At 32.6% G+C, this 20390-nt stretch overlaps 1 protein-coding gene and 1 long non-coding RNA gene across 2 annotated transcripts in view; one reads left to right on the forward strand and one right to left on the reverse strand.

Annotated features, from left to right (window-relative positions):
• Nucleotides 1-459: 459 nt before the first annotated feature.
• LOC129750523 (uncharacterized) lies at nucleotides 460-1039 on the reverse strand. The gene is made up of 2 exons (XR_008738395.1): nucleotides 894-1039; nucleotides 460-824 (listed from the first exon to the last, which is right to left on the reverse strand). It is a non-coding gene; the product is annotated as an uncharacterized LOC129750523 (long non-coding RNA).
• A 14226-nt stretch (nucleotides 1040-15265) lies between these two features.
• Nucleotides 15266-20390, forward strand: part of LOC129750819 (uncharacterized) — a 65400-nt gene continuing 60275 nt past the window's right edge. Inside the window, exon 1 of the mRNA XM_055745901.1 lies at nucleotides 15266-16366. The gene's annotated coding sequence lies outside the window, so the exon portion shown is untranslated. The remainder of the gene's footprint in view (nucleotides 16367-20390) is intronic.

Here is a 20390-nt window from a genome sequence, read left to right on the forward strand (position 1 = left end):
TGGTGTCCCGCATAAATGAGGATTGTTACCAAACGATTTTCTGAATAGTCAAACGACGATTTGATGAAGCGTAAAAAAACTTTTAGCAAACGATAGTCGAAATCGTAAAATACATAACTTGAATCGTGAATTCCGAATTGACTTTATTTTAAATATGTTGTTAGATTATGTAACTGTTAAAAACTGTTAAAATCGTTGTATGGAAAAACTATTCTACTTACAGTTAGGTTAAGATCCAAAATCTGCTTATTGAAAACGTATCCCATTCATCGAACTATAACTGTTATAGTTTTTCTTAATGTTCTGCTATAACGAAATGTTTACAGAAATGGTTTTTAACGATCTGTCATAGCGTTCTTCCAACTTTATTCAGACTTTCCTCTAAACCGTACGTCTAATAAAGCACGCATACATGCATAAATTTTTTGTTTTCCTTTTGCTAAATGAAAACATGGAATCTAAGGTTTTGAAAACAACACTTTTTATTGATTTTTTCGTTGTGTTTTCACAATTTCAAACATCACATACAATATTAATACCATATCCTCGTGGAAAGGCAATTGGCAATGTAGGGCCATTTAATACACTCCCGGTGCGAGAAATGCGATGATGGTTGAGATCCGATTGGTTCCATTGCAAAGTTCCTTTTCTTTTGGAATATTCTGCACGCGAGGCCAACGGGGCTGGTCGAAGGAGCTTTAAACACCACCAGCCGGGCTGGACCGGCCGGACGCACTTGATTGATTCGTTGCTGGAATGCAAAATTTCCCCCCAGCGGGGCGAGTTTTCAGCCGCCATTTCCTCGATGTGTAGTCGATGGGTTTCTGAAAATGAAATAGGTACGCGAGATACGGTGAAAACAACTGAAAATAATGGAAATTTATACAACTCACCTAATGTTTTGCAATTTATGTTTCGCGGTTTATAGATTTTACACCATACTTTTGGGGATGAATTTATCAAATCGAGCAAAACCGGACGGCTAAAATGCATCGCGATTCCGAATTCCCGAGCGTAAACTTTTCGTCTGTGGACAGTGGTGCCAGGCAAATCGATTCTTTCAGAACAAAGTTTTTTAATTTGTTCGCTAATTTCATCGACATGTTATATCTCTATGATCATATAAGAACCATAAAAAAATTTTTACTCCAGATATTGAGATCATGTTCTTACATATGATTCATGCTTACATATTTAATTAGATCTATCTCTTTTGAATATAAAATAATATACATATATTTACAATTTATTATTATCAAATTCAAACTTGAGTTTTATGATATCAAATCATTTCATGATAAATTTATGAAATAAAAACAAACAAGCAAACATGATCTTTGCCTTTTTTCTGAAATATTTTCATACATTTCAAAAGTAGCTTGGTCCGTTCACGCATAACCTTGGGCGGGATTATGGAAAGATTCATAATTTCACCCCTTATTTTAATCAGAGGTAGGAGGTAGTTATCAAAATATACATATTTTACATAAAAAGAAATGAAAAAAAGAAATGTTTTTTAACTTAAGTTTGTAGGGTTTAAAAGACCGCTTGACATCTCTATATAATTTATTGATAAATGTAATACGTTAAACTCAATTCATAGGACGTTGAATCAGCTGAGCTAAAACTTGAAATTTGGATTCATTGGACCGTCTTGAACTTATAATGCTGCTTGGTATTTATATTCTTAATTTAATGAAAATGTTTTATATAGATATTCTCATAAATGTATGCTGATTTTGGGCAAAATCACCTGGCAGCTCTGATCTGCATTTCGGCCAATTTTTGACGTAAGTTATGGACGCTATGGGTAACGGTTCGAGATCAATTTTACATTATAGAGAAATTGAAGTAAATCGTTCATATTATTTATCCACCGTACCAGATACCATCACTTTTCCACATGAACGTTCGTGTTTCGTTCTTATCGTTGTCGATCTAAGGTTTAATTTAATAGCTACGTTTACAAATACAGTCACTTTTTCTGAAGCTGTTGATGTATCGTAAATACTGTTTGAGATATAGTTTTTTAGTATGCGGGGTGTCAGTAAAAATTGTCAGTGAATCCATAATTTTTGGCTAATTTTTCAGTAATTCAAAAAACGCCCGAATAATGTTTGATTTATTTGTTCCACTTACATTCTTGTACCCGAATGTACAGAATGCATTCTGTTTTCTGTTCGTTTCTTTTCATTTTTTGATCGGTCAATTTTCGTTATTGAACTGCTTGGTTTGCATAAAAAACGATTATGCCGTTTGGAAATGTGATTCGAAAATCAGAAGCGAGCAACGGTTGATTTGAAAAAACTGACACGGGTTGTCTATGTGTGCGTCAGTGCGAAAATATTTCTGCGTGGAAATTATTTGCACAGGAGTCTAAATAGGTGCAATTTCCGCAATATTTCAGTACAATTGGTTTGAATTTGAAAGAAAAATCAATTCTGTTGCATACATTTGTCTCAATGATAAAAAAAAAATCAATCTGTGCCCTTTCAAAATGTTAATCTGGAGTTGTCAAAATGCTGATCAGGGATGCCGTCCGAACATATTTTCATCACTTTTTTTGTTTAGTTTAGGAACACATAAAAAAAAAATTCCGCTCATTTAAGAAATGAATTCAAAATTCGCACCACCAGCCTTTACTTCTTTTATGTTTTTCAGAAGATATGTCACAAGTCTCTCAGGCATGATTCCAAGTCCATAATCAGAAAACATGGATATTAGTTGTTAGCTTTTTGTTTTTGATTTTTTTTAATCAATTCATTTATTATAAACATTCAAGGGAGATTATTGTCATGTTATTGCTGGATAAAAGCTCGGTATAATGTCCTTTGACCTAAGATCTGGATTTGATAAATGATCTAACAAAATGATAAACCAATTTGTTTGAAAATGTTCAAATATTAACAAGAAAAATCTAGCATGAGACAATAACAATACCACCCGAATAGCAGGAACCATGGTGTTACATTCATTTTTCAATGAATTCGAAAGTGATCATGTACTTCATGGTAAGAAGTACATCCTAGCTTTTAGTACAAAAATTTGCACATCTCCAATTTTTTGTGTAGGGTTTTGACAGCGGCGGTAATTTTGTTTTGCTGAATAAAACAAATCGGTCTGCATCAACATTTTCTGATGCTTTTTCATCAAATCAATATCTACAGTGCTCGGATATGATCAAAACGGTAAGTTGTATTGATGTTTGGAAGAAAACATTAGTTTTATAATCTTTTTTTATCAATTCCAGCGACATGATCCCTTCCACAAGGCTGCAAAGGAGGAAGGCATCACTTAGCCAGAATCCCGTAATGCGAGCTGCAGGACATTCCAACTGGTGGTCGACGGAAAGGTTGCAGCATTCTGGTGGAGTGTTAAGTGATATAAAGTGTTATTATTTCAAAAATTATAATTGTGGCTGATTTAATAATAAATATGTAAACACAAACAAAACACGACAATTTTATTATAATATCACGAAATAACATTGAATTTTATCGTAATTAAAACCATGGGAATTCATTAAAAAACAATGAATTTCACAGTTTCCTTGAGGAAAACTGGAAGCTGTAATAACCATGCACTTTGAAGTTTTGTGTTATGAAATGTATGAAAAAAAGTTGATTTTTTCATTGTTAAGTTGCTTAACAACCCCCTTTTTTCATGGTTAATTTGGTCTAAACCATAAATTTCACTGTCGAAAACGATTAATTTGACAGTGCATTCATCGTTTCTTGTACCATGATATTCATTGTGTCAACCATAAAATCCATGGTAAAATGAAAATGAAATTCATGGTTTTTTCACAATGTTTTTCTATTCGGGCATCTTTTAATACGAATCGTTATAAAACCCCATTTTTTGCCAAATTGAAAAGCGACACCCGTCATCTAGTAAAGAGAAAATAACGATATTTCTACGTAAATTTCATGATATTTTTTTCCTTAACCCTCCAAAGCCGTTCGGGTCAATATGACCCGAAGCGCACATTTCAAACATCTTTATCATCATTCCAATATACTAATGAACTGGTAATTTTGACAGACCAAGTATGTTCTATGAAAATAATGATCAAATCAACGCCAAAAAATTAAAATTTGAGTTTTGAAAATCGGTTCATTGGGAAATGAAATACAGCTAAGCAAAGCCAAAATTGGATGTCGATATTTTAAAGTAAGATTTTTTTCTACCAGAAGATTAGTCATAGCGGTCAACACTTTCATTGGACCCCAACATATCTATACAATGTTGGATAGATGGATTCTTGACGATTTCAAATATTAATGAAACAGTTAAATACAGAAAAGCTGTAAGAAATTATGAGTATTTTAAAAATAAAATTGATTTTTCGGACTTTTTACTTTCTGGACCAGTTTCTGATAATCTGGTAATACTTATCAACTTTATTTTGAAATGTTGAGTAATTAGAATAAATTACCTAGACAATGAATATAATATCATCAAAATCGGTTAACATTTGCAGCCAGGAGAACGAAATCAAACTACAGTTCAAATTTCCCCGAAACGGATTTTTAGCGAACGGCTTTGGAAGGTTAACTATTATTAGTAAGCAAAATTTTGATGAACAGTTTAGCAGTTGACCGATTGAATTTAAAATCTTTTTCTTAAAAAAACACTTTATGCGCATCCAAATCTATGTATTTTTTTAAACAATAAAATTTGTTGGTTTACTAAAATTTTTATGGTGCAAGAATAGAAACAAACAATTTCATTTATTATAACTGGCATCCCTGATCAAGTCGTGTCGGAATACACGCTATTCACAAGTTAGACGAATTTCTCGAATTAATGCTTCCATTTTGTCCGCTAGAGGATGCTGATGGTGTCGCCTTCTCATTATATGAAGAAAATAAGTGTGGTGAATATTGCTTCAATTATATTTGGTATTTCGCTTGATAGCAGGGGCGCTTTTGGTTGAGCTAGCAACCAAGAAACCGTTTGTTTATATTTTCAAACACCAATCTGTTCAATAACTGGTACATGCATTTCTCTACTAAATGAGTACTGCAAGATTGAACGTTCAATAATTGAAGCATTGGCGTTTTCTGTGATTCAATGATTGAACACTTTAATTTGATCAATTTTAAGAAAATAGAAATAATAAAGGCTGTCACCCTTCCAGAAATCATCTAAAAAGACTCAGTTGAATGCACTCATATTATTATCTTAGAATTTTATTTGTATTTTATTCAATTTTTTTCCCAATCAAAAAAGACTGTTTTCTTCATCCAGTCGAAAAATTAAGCCAAAATTTGAACATATATTCTAGATTAGGAGATTGTGACTTTAAGAGTCCGAAACTCTTGATAAAAATTTAGGTTGACAATGCTCCAACAGTGGCGCAACGATTTTTAGTTTATTTTCTTACTGTATCTTATTGTTTAAATTGGTTAGTGTTTTACTAGTGTTCAGTATCTGTAACCTGTTCAGTAACTAGTGCTTCTACCCTATATTTTTGCAACTGAAAATGTAACATATAGAAAATAACTGAATGCCAGTTAAGGGTACATGCATGGAATTTGGTCCATGTATGCTTTTCCTTAGATCAAAAATTTTCAACTTTTAAATCACCAAATATCTTATGACTTTTTGTTGAAATTCAATTTGCAATTTTATTGAAAAAATAATTTGTTAAAATTACATTTGAAATATGATACTGATCAGTTCAAGAAGAAAAATAATATTGATTTTGATTTTCGTTTTTCCACATAGGTGTTTTTAGAAAAAAAAAATCATTCCTTTGGTGTAAAAAGGACCCTTCGTAAATTGCCAATATCTCTGTTGGCGCAAACAAACCCCATTTAGCATGCATAGTGGGTGCTCGGGATAAAACTTCCTAGCATTTGAATATAAAGTGTTAGTGACGTCTTGTTCAGCCTTTATTTCTAACTAGCTAAGTTGAGCCATTTTTTTTTGGTTAAATTTACAAAAAAAAAATAAACAGGTAGCAGAAAGTACCAGAATGATTTTTTTTGCTCAAAAAATACTACACAATACGCGTTGAGTTTAAATCTCCAACTTGTATAGCGAAAAATTTTAATTTGCTGCAAAACTTGCCAACGGCTACCGGATGTTTCAAAAAAAGGTTTTGTTTTCGAATAAAACATTTTTTAATCAACTTTTAACCTATCCTGTGAGCGTAGGAAGCAAAATTATCTCAAAGTATGTTCGCTTATGAAACTCCAACCATTTTAAAATCGATTAGTAAAGTTGATTTTAAGGTTTGATAAAGTAATTTTTTTGACTTTTTTCCACAGGTCACCGCACAGTGAGCCGTCTAAATCTGTCTCGGTTACCATCGAGTCTGAAACTTTCAATGAATCAACATTTTCTCTAAAAAATGCATTTTTTATAATTTTTTTCTATCATAAAGTCACTAATATCAACAATACTGTTTATCATACGCAAAACAGTGTTCAGATGATCGATAGAAAATTTATTCACCTTCAATATTCAAAAGAGAGATTTTAAATAACTGTTATGCAGTCCGAGATATTTTAATCTAAGTACAAGAACTTTTTTTATTTTTCCAAAATTTCATATTTGCAGCATAACTCAAAAACGGTTTTTTCGAATTTCATTTTTGGATTCAGTGCCCGATTTTACATTAAAAATATTGGTCAGTCAATTAAGTTCACGATTTTTTTTTAAATTTTGTAAACTAGTGTTATTATAATCCATTTTAAACAATAATCGTAAAATGTAAACAATCAACAGAAGTTTGCGATGAAGTTTCATCCATCTTTTAACAACAAAAATGTTTATCATTTTCGTTGAATCGGCGATTTCGGCGAGTTTAACCAATTAAAATACAACAACTGGTAAAAAACGTTTTTTCAAAAACGTCGTTAAAATTCAACAACAAATATTTAATGCAAGGTATATTTGCAATATAAGGAAAACCCTAACAATCGATTCTCATTCGTGAACTTATTTTTAATTTTTATTTTATTTAAACAAGTTCCAGAAAAAAATTAAACTTTCTTTGAAAAAATTAAACAGATAAGGTATTCCACAATTCTAACGATTTGCTTATCAAAAAAATGATTGAAAGAAAAGAAATTGTGCACCAAGTTTTACAAATATTTTAAATATCACTAAACATTAAACATAAATTAATAAGAAATCATTAAGTGAATCGAGAAAAAAGATTGAAATAACAAATATCTAGCTTGTTCCATAAAATGAGCTCTTAAAAACTATCTCAGTTTTTATATACATTCAGGAAAATTTAAAGAGATTAAAACTCTTCTGAAGGCATCCATCAAACATGCTACTAAGCTGAAAAGTTGAGATTTTAATAAGACTAGAAAGAATGTCTCATAATAAATTTGGAACGCTGATACCGACTTACACAATCAAATGATTGACGACTTTTGAACCGAAACAGATTAAACAACTACCGAGAAAAGCTTTATTGAACCTAAATTTATAAAATTCACTTGACAGATAGACATAAAAATTTTCAAATAAAAAAATGAAATTCACAGTTTTGGACCCTTGGGTTATTCCAAAAAAATCACTAACGTTTGTTCAAAAAGCCGATACAAGACAAGACCATATAAAGTAGATAATTCTAATGAAATTTTCAACGTTCTCAAAAATGTTCCTTCTCTTCAGTGATGAAACAGACAGCTCAATAAGTGGGGCGCATTTTGAAAAATTAAAGCGAATAGGGAAAAATCACGTTATTTAACAGTCCAAGCCAAAGTTAAAAAGCAAACCACTATCACTGTGATAAATATGAATTATACTTTCTATTTTTCTTCAAACAAAAGAAAATCAATGGACAATCCGGAAAATTAGTAATGAGTTAAAAAACAGTACCGTGTCGACCACTTTGTTCCATTTTTAGACCCAACATTCCCTAAACTTTGTTTCAATACTAACTAAGTATTCATCAATTATGATGAAAATTTTATATTGAGGCAAAATTTATAACTTATATTGAGCATTTCTTACATTTTTTGACAGGTTTATGTAAATAAACTGCAAGTGAACACAAATGTATGCTGCTGACACTGCTGACTGATAGTGAAATATTCTTGATAGATTCATAACAGCAAATTTAGTGATTTTTCAAAACGTTTAAAAGCTGTCAAACTTTTTCCTGATAATGTGTGATATAAAATCCATTTTTCTATCAAATTTTTGTTTTAACTCTAAAAATCAAGCTGCTTATAGGTATTTTTGACCTAGGTCCAATAAAAGGAACCAGTTTAGTACCAAAAAAGGAACAGTAGATTCAAATTTGGAAATTTTGATCATTCATATGGGGATTTTTTTTTATTATCTGACGGGTTTGCGCCGGGGGTCTTCAGATTTTCCCCAAAATTGAAAATTTGGTTCATTTTTCGACTTAAAAACACATGCATTTTTTCAGATTTCCAACATTTTCATTTTTTGAGTTAGCTTCGGTTAGATTTTTTTGTAAATAAAAAATAACCATTTTTCAAAGCTACATAACTCTGTTGTTTCTCAACGGAAATTATTAAATAGCACATCCAAATGCATTGAAATTTTATCAGCTTTCCAAATAGAATAGTTGGAAAAAATTAAATAATGACCTTCAACGTGAAAAGTTGTAAATAATTTTTTTTTGTAGAGAAATGAATCCAACTTAGATGAAATTTCAGGGACTAGATAAGAGAAAATCGATGTTGAAAAACATGCGAAAAAAATTCGCCTTGTCTCCCGGTGAGACTTGAACCCACATCTTGCGCCTCTCCGGGGCCCATGTATTAACATAAACTTTAAATGGCGTCTAAAAGTACCGTCTTCACCACCGAATATTTTGCAAAAAATACCATTGTGTAGCTCGATTCATGATGCAACTTTCATCTGAAGACACCAAAGTGGGCCATTAACACCTTGAAGAGTTATGAAAGAAATAATGACAATAAATCTCTTTTTTTGCATCGAAAACAAACAATGGTCGAACAACTGCACTCACATATGGAGATAGCAAGCACTTCTAACAACATGGAAACAAAAAAACTTATCAAAGTTGATAAAAAACACTATTTTTTCGTCCTTTTCAGACTGCCCCTACTCGAAATTTCGTCAGGTCAACATAAGGCTTCAACATAAAAGACTAAAAAAAGAGGTTTTGTTCGAGAAATTTCGAAAAAAAATATCAATTCGTTGCTGTCCTATATGAAATATTCCTGAATAACAGTCCCATATGTGAAATACCACGGATTTGGTTACTTTTCAATGTTTCTTTCGGCGAAACAGTCTTTGGTTTATTGCTTTGAATCATTTAAACATTTTTTTTAACTCACTTGATGTCGAATGATGCACAATAGTTTTCGAAGGCAAGTCTGACTTTCTTAGGAATGACTTCCTGACAAAAAAAAACAATCGGATGCAATCAAAAATCGTAAAAAGATTCAACTTACAATGTGGAATTCATGATATTTTTTGCAAAAGCATGTTTCTTTTTCTGACAATTGCATTTAGAAGTTCGAAAATGATCAAATTTAAGTCTTAGAAAGTAGCTTGGTGAGAAAAATATATTTTGTATGGGACTGTTATGCTAGTAGATTCGAAAAAAGTTTCAAATATGGTCGATTAACAGTCCCATAATGAATAAAAATGGTGCTCTAGACCTTACCAATAACCCAATTTCGGAAATTTTAGGCCTAACGATTTATTATGACAACCTAGAAACGATTTTCGTTTATGCTGAAAGTGGTGGTCACAATTTAAAAATATATTCCAAAACAGAAAAAGCTGATTGTCTCGCTTGCTTATTTTTGTATATGGGACTGTTATGAAAGAAGGGGCGGTAGATTGTTGCAGCTTAACTGACTTCATGTTATATCCAAAAATTTAATAACGTATTCGTTTATACCCAGTTTTGCACCAGGTCACAACAAGTTATGCACATTTTGCTGTCATTTTTAGAAGTTTATGTGCTAAGTTTTGCATCCGTAATTCCCCGGATTTGATTTTAAATGGACGGTGGAACACTGAAGATTCGTGTGTAAGCGATCGAGGTAGCAAAACACTGACGACGAATTATGTGTTCGTTCTAGTATGGCAAACCTCAAAACTGGGCGAATGTAGAAAACGAATACGGTAAAAGTATTATATTTCCATCATTTTACAGCCTGGTCTGGCCATACTGAGCTCTTTGATTATTTCTACTACATTTGTGCCACTTTCTCATACTTTTTTGATCAATGGGAAAGGATTTTGGTGTCCAGTGCTTAGCTCTCGATATAAAAAATATGTAAAGCACGTCTATATTTCATTTTTTTAATCACATTTTTGTGATACCAAACACAGGGACTGAACCTTCTACTATTGGCATTGATTATGCTTCACAATGATCTTTGATCGAAAAATTAATAAGTAATATAGTATATGACCAGGTTGTAATAGCAACATTCCCATTATTAGTTATATCACTTAAACAATACGATACTCAGAATTTTGGTTAAAATTAAAAGTCAGTTTTGCTGCAAACACTCTACAAAGCACGAAAAAGTAGTGTTTTTTACCTGCTTTGGTAAATTCTTTTGTTTCCATGTTGTTAGAAGCAGAGTTGCAAGATTTCAGATAATCATTTGAAATTGATACTCACCGTGATGAGTATCAATTAAGCAGTACAATGAATTTCGTTGTGATGCTCAAAGTTTCGATGTCAAACGAAATTCACTGAGCATCACATCTAGAAAAAAATCAGAAATCCAGAATCCCATTAGAGAAATCTTCAGCTATATTCCCCACTTTTTACCCTACTATTTTTTGACAACAGTTAAATTTGTAACGAATCTATGGAATATTTGGATGTATCATATAATGTGATTAGCTTTTCACACTAGCGACACGCCAAGTTGAACGACTCCAAACGCTTTGATACAAAAAAATAAGAGCGCTTTAATGATTAGGGTTTACTTTTTAATAACGAAAGTGTTAAAGCTCGTGGTACTTATGTTTTAAGAAGTGTCGGCGCTTTGGTACTAAACAATTTATAACATAATTTCATAGTCAAGACGACTTAAATAAAAAAATATAAAATTCAGTCGTTGACGTTTTGTTGGTTTTCTAAATTAAAAGCAACAACATAATATGGGATTAAAAGCAACATTTCTAATCGATTTTCTGGTTATTTGAAATCAGTGAAACATGCTTAGTTAGCCAAACATACAATACATTAATAGAAAAATCGATATTTGTTTTAACTCTCAAGGGCAGAAATTTTTACAAAAAAAGGTCAACACTCAGATTTTTTTAAGTTTTTTTTTGTATTTCCTCGGCTGTTGACATACAAAAAAAAAACATATGTTGAACTATGATATGATCACAGTCATCAAATTTCATGCGGTCCCTTCTTCAGAGAGATCTATACATTCAGAATTAAAACCTACTTTTTTATATCAACTAAATGAAAAACTAGAAGCCGTGATGTCAGTGATAAGCTGTCCTTTGTTTCAACTTTTATTTAAATCTCTTTTCAAACGATCTTTTTTTAAACGTCGTTGGTCCTTGACATCCCTTCTCTGTTCCAAACTACTCATTGGTAGTGCAATTTTCTGCCAAATTTTTGACAGTAATAGTCACTTAGAGACTGTAAAAGATCCGGAACAACCGTAGAAAAAACCAATTTTCGAAACCAATCTTAACATTCCCGATTTCACAAAAACCACTTCAAAATGATGTACTAGGCTGTGAATGATCAATTAACAGTCTAAACTAGCCATTTTAATAAAATTGAACAGTGTTTTTTCCAAGGGTTTCACGAATTTTTTTAAAGGGCATTTTTAAACGTACTCAAAAATCGTTAAAAAAAACCCAGCTATGATAATTAAAGAACAATTCATTTCTGATGCATGTGTCTAAAAGCTCATAAGATAATAATCAAAAAATTAGAAGTTAGACCGTTTTACAAAAGAAGTGATTTTACAATTACTCCAAATGGTAGTACAATAATATTTGATCAATCTTAATATTCATTGGCACATTATTATTTCTGTTATATTCTTTTTTCTATTTAGAATTCTATAAATCTTCTGGAAACGCTCTTAATAGAATAAGTGAATTTATCGGACATTAGATAGGCTGGTATGAATCATATCCTACTTTTTGGTGCAACGATCATGTTTTCTTCTTCAGAAATTTCCCACAGGGAATTTCAAACATCACGCGAGTCGAGATAATATTTGAAAAAGATCTGTGAGCCGGTGCAAATAAAACCGGCATTCTTTCTCTTGAAAATGAAAATCTTTAAAATGCATAAAAAATCATTAAAATGTCTTTTTGAAATTGAAATAAAAAAAATTAACCGTTAGGATAGAAGCTACAAACCGCCGCTTTCATTTGAAAGGGAACATTTTGATATTTCTTTATTACTTTTTATTTGGTTCATAAATGCTTTTCATATGTGGTCGATTCCAGCCGGTTGCATAAGCTGGGATGCCATGCGCTTTAATTGGAATGGTTTTTCGTTGGTAACAATCTTTTTTAAATTTTTATACTTTAAAATTTAATTTGTTTGGAAGATTAAGAAACTATTTTCTTCATTTATATTAAAACTCTACATAGCTACCTATAAATTTCAACTTTGTTTTTAAGGTTGCCGCTACAAGTAAAAGCAAAGCATAGCTCGAATGCTATAAATAAAATCATAAAACTTTTTTCTGCAAAATTGACAAAAAAACTTTCGGTAATTCAAAGATACTAAATTTGTAAAATTAGGCTCGGTGGATCCTTATAATTTTAATTCTGAATTTTAGTATTTCCCAGCTTTGTTGTCTTTGCGGTGTTAATATTTATAATAATCAAATATTTAGCTATTCAGATTTTGCTATATTTTTTTTATAGTTTCTTGTCATGTCCATTTGAGATGTTTTTTTTTTTCTGGCAAGCACATTAAGCCATTGGGGGTTTTTTGAAGAATGTTTAGCTTGGGCATTTCAATGTTTGCGGTTCTTTTCCATGATTGCAAAACTTTGCATCAACGTTTTTAAGAGATTTAAAAGTACAATACTATAGGAAATACAAATCCATTACTTGCATGTCTTAAATCCTCTGAATACGAGCGAGACTCATCAACATATTTGGTCATAAAAACGTTTTGTTCATTTTGTAAAACTTTCATTAAACTAAGACATAAATATTATAATCAGATTCTTACAAGTCATGTTAATACATTCTTCAGAAAGATGTTTCAAAATCAAAACTTTCATTCACAATCAACGTTAACGTTTCACACGGAGATTCAAAAAGGAAGAACCTCACTCGATAAAATATTAACTGAACGAGATTTCGCAACTTTGCTTAAGACATAAATAAAAAAAGCAAATTATTATCATCAACCTGATTTACTGAGCTTTTAATAGTATGTTCTCTATAAAAATGTTTAAAAAGTATAACTGGCCTTTAACATTCATCAAGTATAACTGACAGTTTTTAAAAAGTCGTGGTATGTTCAGCTTTTTCTGAACTATAAAACTTGTTTCATTGTTCAAGAGATTGCACAAATATTATTCCATGGCATCTCTGCCTTCCAAAAAGTAGTTTTTCTGCTCGTGATTTTCAGTCTGAGAAAGCGTTGACATTCAAGACAAGAACCGTTTGTGATACTCACTATGAGATTACATAGCATCACACTGAGATTCAAAAAGGGAAAATCTCACTCAAAAAAATCTCAATCTCATGAGATTTCGCAACCTTGGTTAGAGGTGCTTGCTATCTCCATATGTGAGTGCAGTTGTTCGACCATTGCTGCATTGTTTGTTTTCGATGCAAAAAAAGAGATTTATTGTCATTATTTCTTTCATAACTCTTCAAGGTGTTAATGGCCCACTTTGGTGTCTTCAGATGAAAGTTGCATCATGAATCGAACTATACAATGGTATTTTTTGCAAAATATTCGGTGGTGAAGACGGTACTTTTAGACGCCATTTAAAGTTTATTTACAACTTTTCACGTTGAAGGTCATTATTTAATTTTGTTCAACTATTCTATTTGGAAAGCTGATAAAATTTCAATGCATTTTGATGTGCTATTTTATAATTTCCGTTGAGAAACAACAGAGTTTATGTAGCTTTGAAAAATGGTTATTTTTTATTTACAAAAAAATCTAACCGAAGCTAACTCAAAAAATAAAAATGTTGGAAATCTGAAAAAATGCATGTGTTTTTAAGTCGCAAAAATGAACCAAATTTTCAATTTTGGGGAAAATCTGAAGACCCCCGGCGCAAATTGTCAGATAATAAAAAAAATCCCCATATCTTTGTAAATCTTTCGATAAAGGCTACACCTATGTTGGAAATTCTCATGTAGCATGGAGATAAGATCATAAACTACAATAAAACTCCCATCCTTTAATGAGATACTTTTGGATTTAGAAAAACTACCGCCTAAAAGGTCCAAAATAGGAAAACTAGACCCTATTTATGCACAATTTTTTCAGCACTTTGCAACTATTTCCTAATATTTTTATCATAAATCATTCAGGTAATAACGAAAAACTAGGCCGCGCTTCATATAGGTATTTGTCAAATTTTTCATGATTATTTGATTTATGTGAGAAATAGAGAAAATAGCTGCAAAGTGGTCAGAAATATTTACCTGATCCAAAACAAAGTTCGGTACCCTACAATCTACTCAGCCAAATGAGAAATGTTTAGGATGTTATGTGACTTTAGGGCACTTGATTATGCGCTTTACATGTTTTTGTTAACTTAAAATCAACCTTGAAAAGAGATTCAGTTTCTTTTGCTGTCCGTAGCATATATTTCTGTACATATTTGTGTATACTTTTGAATAAAAGTGTTGTTATAAGTTCACCATATCTTCTAAATCTGTCGGTTCGAAACGCTCTGACCACCCTACCAAAGAAGAGAGAGACTGCGACTCGGAAATCTCCCACGGCAACCAAACCGAACGAAGTCGGCTCAATCCATAGTCCTAGTAAGTAAGTGGGTAAGCTCATCATGGATCTTTGGCTGAGGAATGCGTTTTTCCATTGAAGAAACGGAACTGAAGCCGACTCAAACGGTTGGTGGGTGATGTTGTCCCTCGGCCACCCGTCGTTGCCGGAGTCATTCATGAAGATGTGGGAATGCCGATTGATGTATCTGGGCCTTGTGTGGGGGTGGGCCGGTGGGGTGGAACACCATTCGGGACCGTGTCTCAGTATTGGTGAATCCAAGGAACGCGAACGACGATGACGACGGGGACAGCTTTTTCGAGCGAGCACGTACGAAATCGGTTGATGTCTGGTCTGGTCTCGAAGGTGGATGACAGTTTTTCGGTTCGCGAGATTCAGGTCGGTCGGATGTGTTCGATGGATGATTTTCCCCTTGGAGCTGACGCGAGTTGATTCCACCAATTTGGAACATTTGGAATTGGTACTGACTGGAATTGTGCCGTGGTAGATTGGTCGGAATTTAAGTGGCCTCATCCATCAGGCCTCGTTAATCGTCGTATTTCGAACTGTTGGCAAAACGCTGATCGATGTTATTCGGAAAATGGCATTCCAACCAGGCTCAGCTGCAAAAGTGAAGTAATTGTGTAACAGTTCCACCCCCACTGCTGGCTGGAGAGAGAAAAGAAAAACGGGAATAAAGGTGAAAATTTCAACCCCACAACACTCGAAAAGGATAACGAAATGGAAACCTTTTATCAAAGGAGGCTGATTTTGCAAAATAAATAAAATCTTCGCAAACATGGAAAATCATCTTTCAATCGAAGTGAGCTGCCCAGAAATTTTCAATCCTTAGCAGCTGCAAGTCAGCTGGAAGAAACGATTATCATCCGCCTACTACAAAAATAGGTTTCTGGTAGGGATGTTTCTGCAACTTCCATCGGGGAGATAATTTAAGGCATGAAGAAAAGGGCCGGGTTCAGACATTCAAGCCAGCATACAGGAAACGAAAACCTTGGAGCTGTTTTTCCACGCTTGGTTTCCAACTGAGAACAAGAAGAAAAAGCAAGCAAGAATAATGATGTGATTCGGTGCGTGGCTTAATTGGCAGCCAGAAGATTTTCGTGGAAAATGTAAATTTTCGTAATGTTGGCTCGGGGAAAACTGGAAGGTAAAAAACAAATGTGTGTGTGTGTGTTTGTGTGTGGGTGGGTAAATTTATTTAGCGAGCCTCGTTGTTAGTTGGATGCTCTGCTATCTGTGAGGGAGCCCCTTAAATGCAACATATGGAACGTGATTTTAGGGCGACTTGTAGGGCATCAGCTGGTCTTGGACTTGTTTTCGTGAGCGGTAAATATTAGAATATCTCACACGGAGAAAATTAAGTGACTGCCGGTGAACTGGTAAACGATTTCGAACGTCTCGCTAGCTTCCAGATGCTACACGTGAAATAGTCGACATAAGGTAAATAAATTTATTCGTCTGTTTATTTCGCAAGATATAGTTTTATTTAGATATGTACATATATTCGCAGGTCTATTTCGAAAAGTCTTTTGAAGCAAGTTATAGTGTGTAATAAAAAATTACTAATTATTTTTCGCGGTCTGGTTAGTTTCAAGAAGAGCAACGTACATGCTTCTGGATTTTCAAAACCTTTGTTAAACTTTTTAAAACCTTTTTCTTGAAAATTCTTGATAGTGCTATAAAACAGTTTCAATGTTTTAGTGGAACATCAAATCTGAATCTGACACTGTCAGACAAAGAGAAAAAAAATACGTAATATACAGGACTTTTGTTAACTCAAATATATTAAATTTGTATAATTTGGTCTAGTGGTTTGTGAGAAAGAGAATGTCAAATTTTGGTGTTTTCAGGCTTAAAATTGTTTGCGATCCTTAATGTGTTCAAATGTGACCGAGTTAGTTGGAATCAATCCTAACTCTATTCTGAATAATATTTTGAAAAACAGAAGCGAATAAAATGTTGACGAAAATCAAAATACGACAGTATTTCAATGGGTATTTAAGCAACAAATTGCAGAAAGAAGACTTTTTCAGCACAGATCGTACATTTATCCAACAAAACTTGCCGTTTTGAACCTGGTATATGAAATCTGAGACATGAGACATTATTAATGGGACTTGACACCTCAGACATGAAACCTAAAACCTGAGTTTTAAACCATGAGACTAAAGATTTCTGATATATGATACCAGAGACATGAGACCTGAAGACATGAAGCATGAAAAATGAAACTCAAACACATCAGACTTGAGACTTAAGACCTGAAATCTGGAACATAAAACCTGAGACCTGAGTTTTGAGATTTTAGACCAGATACTTGAAATGTGAGTCTTGAGTCCTGTGATTTGATTCCTGATACATGAGACATGAGACATGAGACATTGAGAAATTAGACATGCGACATGAGAATGAGATCAATATTTTATGCGCAATCGTTTTTCTGGAAGCCAAAAATGCCCAAATATGATTAGATATTGCCCGGTTTTTGGTTCAAATTTTTAAATGAAATGCCAGGATTCTGCAAGGTTTTAAGAGAGAGAATGTTGAGCCAGAAAAAAAGATCCTCATCCCTACCGAAATATGTTACCCTGATGTATCCTGATTTTTATTTCACTAGTTCCTGTTTCAAAAAGCAAATGATTACAATCCTGTTTACCTCCAATTGTGCATATGTTATTACGACTCACATATTTTTTTTTTAAGTTTCTTACTATGTACTTTAAAGTATTGTACAAAAGATCTTAGGGTAAATGATCTTGAGCGGAAAAATGGCTCAATTCGACGCGAATCGGAACTGTTGATCAAGCGGTATGGATAGGGGTTGTGTGTGGGATCTGGATTTCTGCTTTCTAATGATGATTTGTAGAATATTTTATGGTAAATCCTAATAATTCTGGAGCTGTTTTACTGAAGAAAGAATTCTGATCTAGAGCGGAACCATTTTTTACTGTAAACATTTTCAATAGCTCTCATTCCAAATCTTTGTGTAAATGTGAAAACTTTAATTAAATTTCATCCTTAAAGATTTTAAAGTTAAAAAATTAACATAAATAACAAAACTTAGGCTTCCAAAGTTGTTCTCAAAATATTAGATCAAATTTATTGCTTACTTCAAAAAAGAAATCCATTTTTTACTTTGTTTCACTGAATCTTAGTTTGAATGAATTGATTATCTAAACTCAAATTTCAGTTTTTATTATCTCAAAAATTAAATTCGATTTTTTTTGTGCATTTATCAAAAAAAAAATCTCTGAAGGATTTCTGTGATGATAATTCCTTCAAATGAATTGAAAATTCATGATAAATGGAGTCTTTTTTATATTTTAGTTGGGAAAAATCAGTTTACATTGAGAATCATGTCAAACGTTTCATCTGTGACAGTGATCCTGTGATAAATTTTTTTTCAACATTCTGTGAAATTACCGTTTCTTTTCTGTAATTTTGGAAACCTTGCTCTAAACAACTCATTCATAAAATAAAGTGTAAAATAAATTCCAGTTTCTTATGAATCACGATTAAATTCATTTATATTAAAAATTATGGAAACATTAAGTATTTAGCTCAGTTGATAAAACAGTTATTTTCCAAACCGTTTTTCATGAGTTCGAGCTCAAGTGTAAACATCAAACATTAGGGATTCGGATAGGTTTTCAATATCAGGTCACCAATTGAATTGTTAAGTATTATAAAATAGCTAACCCGGTTTGCTTTGCTACACTTTGTAGAACAGAAGGAATTTGTGTCAAAAATAATTTGAATTGTTGTTTATTAATATATTGTTTTCAATTGGAATTTCAACATCAAAAACAACCTCATTTAATGAAAACTAATTCGTAGTTCGAGCAGTAATGGCAATGAAGATTGATTCTTATTCTGAAATAATGACTCTACTTTATTGGCTTTAATTATGCCAAAAAATATGTATTCCATCTCGTTGTTCATCTGAAAAAAAGAATCAAAAAACATTTCTTGTACCTCAAAAAATTAAAATTCACGTGTGCCTGGTTTGGTACGCTCTGACACCAATTAGAGTAATTTTGGTGCTATTCGAACTAAATTTTACAACTTTTCTGTCCCTAGAGCTGATATAATAAGAAAAATACAAAGGAGCTGCATAAATTCAGGGGTAAAAAACGCGTGGGAGTGTAAGACATAAGGCATAAGCAGCGCACCTAGCGGTTTATTTTGGAAGCTAGTAGTTCCGCTCAAGATCATATTTTACTTTTAAAAACTACGCGATTAATTGATATTTTGATTGAAAACTGGTTACAAAACCCGAATAATGCTTTTATGAGTTTTTTACAATTTAGAATCAGTTTATAACGGTCAAGGGTTATATAAATTGACGTTCAAAGTGACCATAGATTTGTAGAAATTGTAGCTGAAAAGGCTTATGTTTTAAAGCTACTAATAATATTATTTTATTTCAATACTAATGTTATGAATTCGACTTGGTACATTTTTGTACCTGAAAATAATCACATTTTCGAAGGTGATTGACAGTATTAGGGAAACATGAGGTTTCAAAGAAAGAAAGAACATAATCCGTGAATATCATGATTTTTTCGAAAAAGATAGAACGGCACACCGATGAGACTTGTTTTTTCGTTTTTGGACATATGTTCTTTCTTTCTTTGAAACCTTATGTTTCTCTAATACTTTACATCACCTTCGAAAATTTGAATATTATTTCATTTCATGAATTTTAGCAAAAATGACAAAGCTTGTACACACTTAATCTTTTCACCTGTGGTCGGGACGATTTTGTTCTGTATTTTCAACAGCTGAAATTACAGGACAAATCTCGGGACAGAAAAGTGCTCTGGAAAACAACTGTCAAATTGGCCTGTATGCTCGAATCCGTGTTCTTCTGTAATTTGCAGAACTTTTGAAGTTTTTTTGTGCGTTCAAAACGGCTTCCCCAGGGATTTTCTGTGAATTTAGGCTTCCTCCCCCTGCCTCTTATTTCTTTTATAATTAAACAAACACAATTGTCATAAAAAACTAAATTTATTTTTAAATAATTTTATTGATACATTTTTTTACGTTACGAATTATTTAAAAAAAAAATACTACACATATGAACAACCGCAACACAACACACAGGTGGGACACTTCCTCTGTAAATAAAAAATATTTTGATGTAATATTCTCTAAAACGCCTGTTGGCACTGAAACCTACAGATGGCCGTGAAAACCTGAAATTCAAGATCTTGCGTTCCGGGGCCTTTGTGAGCTGATCAACCAAAATACCAAAACGGAGGAAGGAATCTTGGGCCCGAGTCAAACTAGCCTAACGTTCGAATAAAGCTCCTGTTGATTATCGATAGCTGCATCATAAATTGTACTTGTAGGTACCTGTTCCCGGTTGCCCATAATCACCATACTAATTAATTTGTGCCTGTCCACCGATTTTACTTTCATCTAAAAAATTATAACTATACGCGAGTACCGGTCGCCAGAT

The sequence above is a fragment of the Uranotaenia lowii genome, chromosome 3 (genome assembly GCF_029784155.1).
Source record: "Uranotaenia lowii strain MFRU-FL chromosome 3, ASM2978415v1, whole genome shotgun sequence".
Taxonomy (NCBI): Eukaryota; Metazoa; Arthropoda; class Insecta; order Diptera; family Culicidae; genus Uranotaenia; species Uranotaenia lowii.